This window comes from Manis pentadactyla, chromosome 12 (genome assembly GCF_030020395.1).
Source record: "Manis pentadactyla isolate mManPen7 chromosome 12, mManPen7.hap1, whole genome shotgun sequence".
Taxonomy (NCBI): domain Eukaryota; kingdom Metazoa; phylum Chordata; class Mammalia; order Pholidota; family Manidae; genus Manis; species Manis pentadactyla.
Genome location: NC_080030.1, coordinates 92,895,262 through 92,901,781, shown reverse-complemented (window position 1 = coordinate 92,901,781; position 6,520 = coordinate 92,895,262).

Sequence of the window (6,520 nt, the reverse complement as noted above, 5' to 3'; positions counted from 1 at the left end):
AATTGAACTACTGAACATAAGAGATGTTTAATGAAAAAACTGGTAGGACCTAAGTTGCATCTGGAATGCAACAAAAATGTTTCTTGAACAGTGTTCACATGCAATTCTAGGGTTTCACCCAGCCCTTTATAGGCTTCTTCCAGGTGGAAGGAAGAGGTCTATTGAACAAAATCCATGGAAAAGAACTTTAATAGGTCTCACCTCTTTCCCACTAAATTTTTGGCAGGAGTGGGACTTTATTTTTTGATTTTTAAAATTGAAATATAGTTTATATACAGTATTGGTTTCAGATGAATGGCTTAGTGATTCATCAATTATATGCATTACTAAATGCTCACCATGGTAAGTGTACTTACCATCTGTCACCACACAAAAATGCTGCAATATTATGAGCTATATTCCCCACACTACACTTCCATAATGGTGACTAATTTATTTTATAATTTGAAGTTTGTATCTCTTTATCCCCTTCACCTATTTCACCCATCCTCCCAAGGTTAACCAACTGTCGGTTCTCTGTGTTGACTATTTGTTTTGTTTGCTCATTAGTTTTGTTTTTCAGATTGCCCATATATGTGAAACCATATGGTATTCATCTTTCTCTTACTTGGGATTATATTCTCTAGGTCCATCCATGTTGTGCTTTTTATGGCTGAATAATACTCCATTGTGTATATGTACCACATTTTTATCCATTTATCTATTGATGGACACTTTAGTTGCTTCCATATCTTGGCTATTGTAAATAATACTGCAGTAAACACAGGGGTGCACATATCTTTTCAAATTAATGATTTTGTTTTCTTTGGGTAGGTTCCCAGAAGTGGAACTGTTGGGTTGTGTGGTCTTTCTAGTTTAGTTTTTTGAGGAACCTCCATACTGCTTTCCATAGTGGCTGCACCAATTTGCAATCCCACAGGCAGTGTATGAAGAAGGTTCCCTTTTCTCCACATCCTCGTCAACACTTACTTCTTGTCTTGTTGATACTAGCCATTGCAACTGGTGTGAAATGATACCTCATTGTAGTTTTGATTTGCATTTCTCTGATGATTAGTGATGCTCAACATCTGTCTTCTGGCCATCTGTCTTTGGAAAAATGTCTATTCAGTTCCTCTGCCCACTTTTAAATCAGATTATTATTTTTTTTTTGGTGTTGAGTTGTATGTGTTCTTTATATATTTGGGGTATTAACCCCTTATCAGATATATCATTTGCAAATGTATTGTCCCATACAGTAGGTTGCCTTTTTGTTTTAGTGATGGTTTTCTTTGCTGTGCAGAAGCTTTTTAGTTTTAGTTTGATGTAGTCCCACTTGTTTATTTATGCTTTTGTTTCCCTTGCCTGGGGAGATCTACCCAGAAAAAATTTTCTAATGTTGGTGTTTAAGAGTTTACTGCCTAAGTTTTATGCTAGGAGTTTTATGGTTTCAGGTCTTATATTTAAGGCTTTAATCCACTTTGAGTTTATTTTTGTGTATGGTGTAAGACAGTGATCCAGTTTCATTCTTTTGCATGTAACTGTCCAGTTTTCCCAATGCCATTTGTTGAGGAGACTCTTTTCCCCACTGTATATTCTTGTCTCCTTTGTCATATGTTAATTGACCATGTAGGCATGGGTTTATTTCTGGACTATCTATTCCATTAGTCTGTGTATCTGTTCTTATACCAATACCTTTCTGTCTTGATTACTGTAGCTTTGTAGTATAGTTTGAAATCAGGGTGTGTGATACGTCAGCTTTATTTCTTTTCTTATACTAACTTAGGGCTTTGTTCTTTTTCTAGTTCCTTTAGGTGTCAGGTTAGATTGTTTATTTGAGATGTTTCTTCCTGCCTGAGGTAGGCCTGAATTGCTATAAACTTCCCTCTTAGCACTGCTTTTCCTGTATCCCAAAGATTTTAAATTATTGCATTTTTTTACTTCTTTGGTTTCTTTGATGACCCATTGTTTGTTTAGTAGCAGGCTCTTAGGCCTCCATGTGTTTGTGCTTTTCTATTTTTTTTCTTGTAATTGATTTCTAGTTTCATACCATTGTGGTCAAAAAGGATGCCTGATGTGATTTCAGTATTCTTAAATTTATTAACTCTTGCTTTGTGGTCTAACATGGGATCTATTCTGAGAATGTTCCATGTGCACTTGAAAAGAATGTGTCTTGTTTTGATTGTAATGTTCTGTATATATGTTAGTTCCAATTGGTCTAATGTGTCATTCAAATCCACCATTTCCATACTGATTTTCTGTCTGGATGATTTATCTATTGACGTTAAGTGGGGTGTTAAAGTCTGCTACTATTATTGTATTACTGTCAATCTTTCCCTTTAATATTTGCTTTATGTATTTAGGTACTCCTCTACTGGGTGCATAGATGTATACACTTGTTATATCTTCTTGTTGGCTAATGCTCTTAATAACTATATAATATCCTTTTCTGTCTCTTGTTATAGTCTTTGTGACTTCCCTTAGTGTTATATCTGGATTCCCTTCTCTTTGTTTTTTTTGTGTATCCATTACAGGTTTTTGGCTTGTGGTTACCATGGGGTTCTCATATGACATTCTACATATATAGCCATCTATGATAAGTCACTGGTCTCTTATATTCAAAGACATTCTAACAACACTACATTTTTTTTCCCATCTCCATATTTTATGTGTATGATGCCTTCTTTTACACCTTTTTATTTGGTGATTCCCTTGACTAATTTTTAGGTGTAATTGATTTTACTCCTTTTGTCTTTTTGACCTTCATACTATCTTTTGATTGATCTACTACCTCTGGTATATGTTTGCTTTTACCAGTGAAATTTTCACTTTCGTATCTTTCTTGCTTCTGTTTAGGGTATTTTCTTTCCTCTTAAAGAAGACTCTTTAACATTTCTTGTAAGGTTGTTGGTTTAGTGGTGATGAATTTGTTTAACTTACGTTTTTCTGTGAAGATTTTTATATCCCCTTCCATTCTGAATGATAACCTTGATGGGTACAGTATTCTTGGATGGCGTTTTTTCTCTTTCTGCACTTTGAATATACTAAGCCTTCTGGCCTATAGAGTTTCTGCTGGAAAAATCAGTGGTCAGTCTTATGGGGTTTCCTGTGTAGGTAACTCATTGCTTTTCTCTTGCTGCTTTTTAAATTCTCTCTTTGTCTTTGACATTTTAATTATTATGTATCTTGGTGTGGACCTTATGTTCTAACAACACTACATTTTTTTCTCCTGTCTCCACATTTTATGTGTATGATGCTTTCTTTTACACCTTTTTATTTGGTGAGTCCCTTGACTAATTTTTAGGTGTAATTCCCTAGGTTAGGGAAGTTTTCAGCTATAATTTCTTCAAGTAAACTTTCTACTCCTTTCTCATGTCTCCTGGAACTCCTAGAATGTGAATGTTTGGACATTTGATACTATTCCAGAGCTCCCTTAACCTGTCCTCATTTCTTTTTTTAATTTTTTTTCTTTCTGCTGTTCAGTCTGAGTGCTTTCCATTACTCTGTTCCAAATCACTGATCCATTCTGCACCCTCTAATCTGCTGCTGATTCCCTCTAGTGTATTTTTCATTTCGTTTATTGTATTATTCATCTCTGATTGGTTGTTTTATGTATTTCTGTCTCTTTGCAGAGGTTCTCACTGAGTTCCTCCACTCTTCCCTCAAGTCTTGGAGAGCGTCCAGTAGATTGCTTACCTCTCTTTCTTTTGTTCTTTTTCTGAAGTTTTGTCATGTCTTTGTTTCAAGCATATTCCTCCGTCTCTGTATTTTGTTTGAAGTTCTGTGCTTGATTCTGTGCATTAGTAGAAAGGGCTGCCTCTCCTAGTTTTGTCGAATTGGCCTTATGTAGGAAAGGTCCCTGGGGTAGACTGTGCGTGCTGGTGGCTTTGGCTGGCTGGCTGAAGGCCTAGTGAGCATGAGCTGGGGGTATCCTGGGGTCTGGGCTCTCAGGGCATGATTGGAGGGGACGTGGTCAGAGGGACCCGTTCTGAGTGGCTACCAGTGGGGTCCATGCTGGTGGGGAGGCAGCCCAGCCAGGTGCAGGTTCCAGGAAGGCCTTGCCTCCGCAGCTACCAGCTCTGTGCCCGAAGTGCAGCAAGCGGCTCAGGTGTCCTCCAGGGGTGGTCAGCAATTGGCTTCATGCCCTCGGGGCAGCTGTGGCCTGTATGCACTCCCTGGCCGACATGCCTGGGTGTGGGCAGGGGCTGGGAAGCCACCTATACCATGTCTAAAATTGGTGTATGTGCCCCGACCCTGCTCCCTCCGTCACTATCAATGTGGGGAAGAAGTGCAAACAGTGGTGCTCACCAGCCCACCTACTCAGAGAGAGTTCCAGCTGTTCCCCTGCCAATGGAGGGTGCCTTAGTTCTTTACATCAGGTTTTTTCACTTGTAGTCTAGATGCACTTGAAAGCATGGTTTTTTTCCTATGCCCGAGGACAGGGAATCTGTGTCCAGCTATCCTCCCCTCCGCAAGTCATTGTGTGGGGGCGGAGTTCCCTCCGTTACCTTGTCTCCATCTCTCCTGCTGTCTTTTTATATGATTTTTCTATCCCTTCTTTTGCAGAAGGTACTGAGTCCTTCGTTCTCCCTCCAGGTGAATCGCTGTGTGTTTAGGTGTAGACTGAGTGGGAAGCTGGGAGGAGGTACATTCAAGCTCTCTCTGTGCCACCATCTTCCTAGAAGACCCTAGAAGTCTCCGAGGGACTTTTAAACAAATTACCTGGACATTTCTGAGGAGTGGCCAATTCGGGATCACTGAATTTGTCCCTAAATGAATTATTCCCACTCCCAAATATCTATTTAATCCATTGTAATTTGGATTACAACCACATCTTGCAAGTGAAATTACCGTTAGCTGAGGTTAGGAAGGATGTCTGGCTGCCAGCCCAGTAGCCCATTGTTTGGCCTCACGTCCTCACAGCACCGACTGTTGACCACCTTCCTCCCTGAAACCCCTTTGGTTTTCATAGTCAGTCTCTTTGTTTTCTGTGCTTTTTTTCTGGCTGTCCCTTCATTCTTGAAGAATATAGATTCTCCAGAATTCTGTGCTGGGCCTCAGACCTTCTCTGTTTCTCTGGAAGGTCTCATCCTTTCTTGAGGTTAAATTACCGTCACTCACTGATGGTTCCAAACCTATTTCTCCAATGCAGACCTTTCTCCTGAGCACCAGCCTCACATTCCAGCTCCCTAGTGGACATCCGGAGGTCCCATGACCCCTCAAACTGCACAAGTCAAAATTTATCTCATCTCCCCACCAAACTGGTCCATCTGTAATGGTATCAGTTAGCGGTGGTATCATCCACCAGACCTACCTCCAAACTAGAATCCTAGATATCAGTGTTGATTTCTCTTACCTCCTACTCTACTTAGTCATCAGATGTATTCTTCTTCAGAAATAACCTGACTGTCTCATTCTGTCTCCCCTCCCCTCCCCCTTCCCTCTTCTCTTCCCCGAGGATCTCACCCTCTTTCATTATAACTTCTCTGATCCAACTGATACCAGTTAGGAATTCCTTAAAAAAATATCACGGATCATGTCATCCCTCTTTGCTTAAAGTAATCAAAAGGAGCTTTTCTTTTTATCCTTCTTTCTTACATACTAAGACCCCAATTCTGTTTCTATCGCTCCTCCTGATCTTCTTCCTCATGTCTGTGTGTCTTCCATGCTCACCTAATCTCCATTCCCAGGTTGCAGCAGGCAAGCAATATGTGGTTTTTAAACATTTTATTCTGTTTAGTATATAAAACATGACCACATGTTATCTTTGTACTTCTAAAGTTCTTCATTCCATACCCTAGGATAGGCATTAAGCCAAATTTTTGATGACCTTACACATTTTAGGATTAAAGACCAAAGTCAATCTAATGCCCAGAAGAGGAAGAAGAGCTTATATAATCATGAATACTCCTTTGGTTTATGCTTTGCTTCAAAATCAAAATGTATTTTATGCTTTGATAAGATGCGTCTTCATTTAAAAAACAAAAAAAACGTACATTGGGGAAAAAGCAAGCATCTCGGCCGGAGGCAAAGCACAATCTCATAGATGAGGAAATAAAGCAACCCTGTGGAAGCAGGTCATTCGTGTGTTTCCTCAGCATTTCCCGAGCACACGCATGCACTCATCTCCATGTGCACCAAGTCTGCCCTGCAGATCAACTCAGAACCCAGGCTGACTCTCTGGTGGACGTGACAGGTTTTATGCAGCCAGAGAGAAGGATTACTGGTCTCGGCAAAAAGCTGGCATGTTAAAGAGATTTAAATTTTTTTTATGTAACAGTTTTATCCAAAGCTGTTCTAGGACTCAGTGGAAGCAGTTTCACAGAGCAAACTTGTTGACTAATGGCCAATCACTAAGCGGCAGGGAGGGCAAAGCCTTGGTGTTTGTGTCACAGCCCAGGGCGTGGGGGGTGCAATGGGGTGGGACCAGCATTAGGTCAAATATTAAATTGGGGAAATCAGCCTGGCCGGCCATGCCCTCGCAGCCCCTCGGAGAGGCACCGACACAAGGCAGCAGGCTGAGTCAATGGTTAAGCCCAGGGGC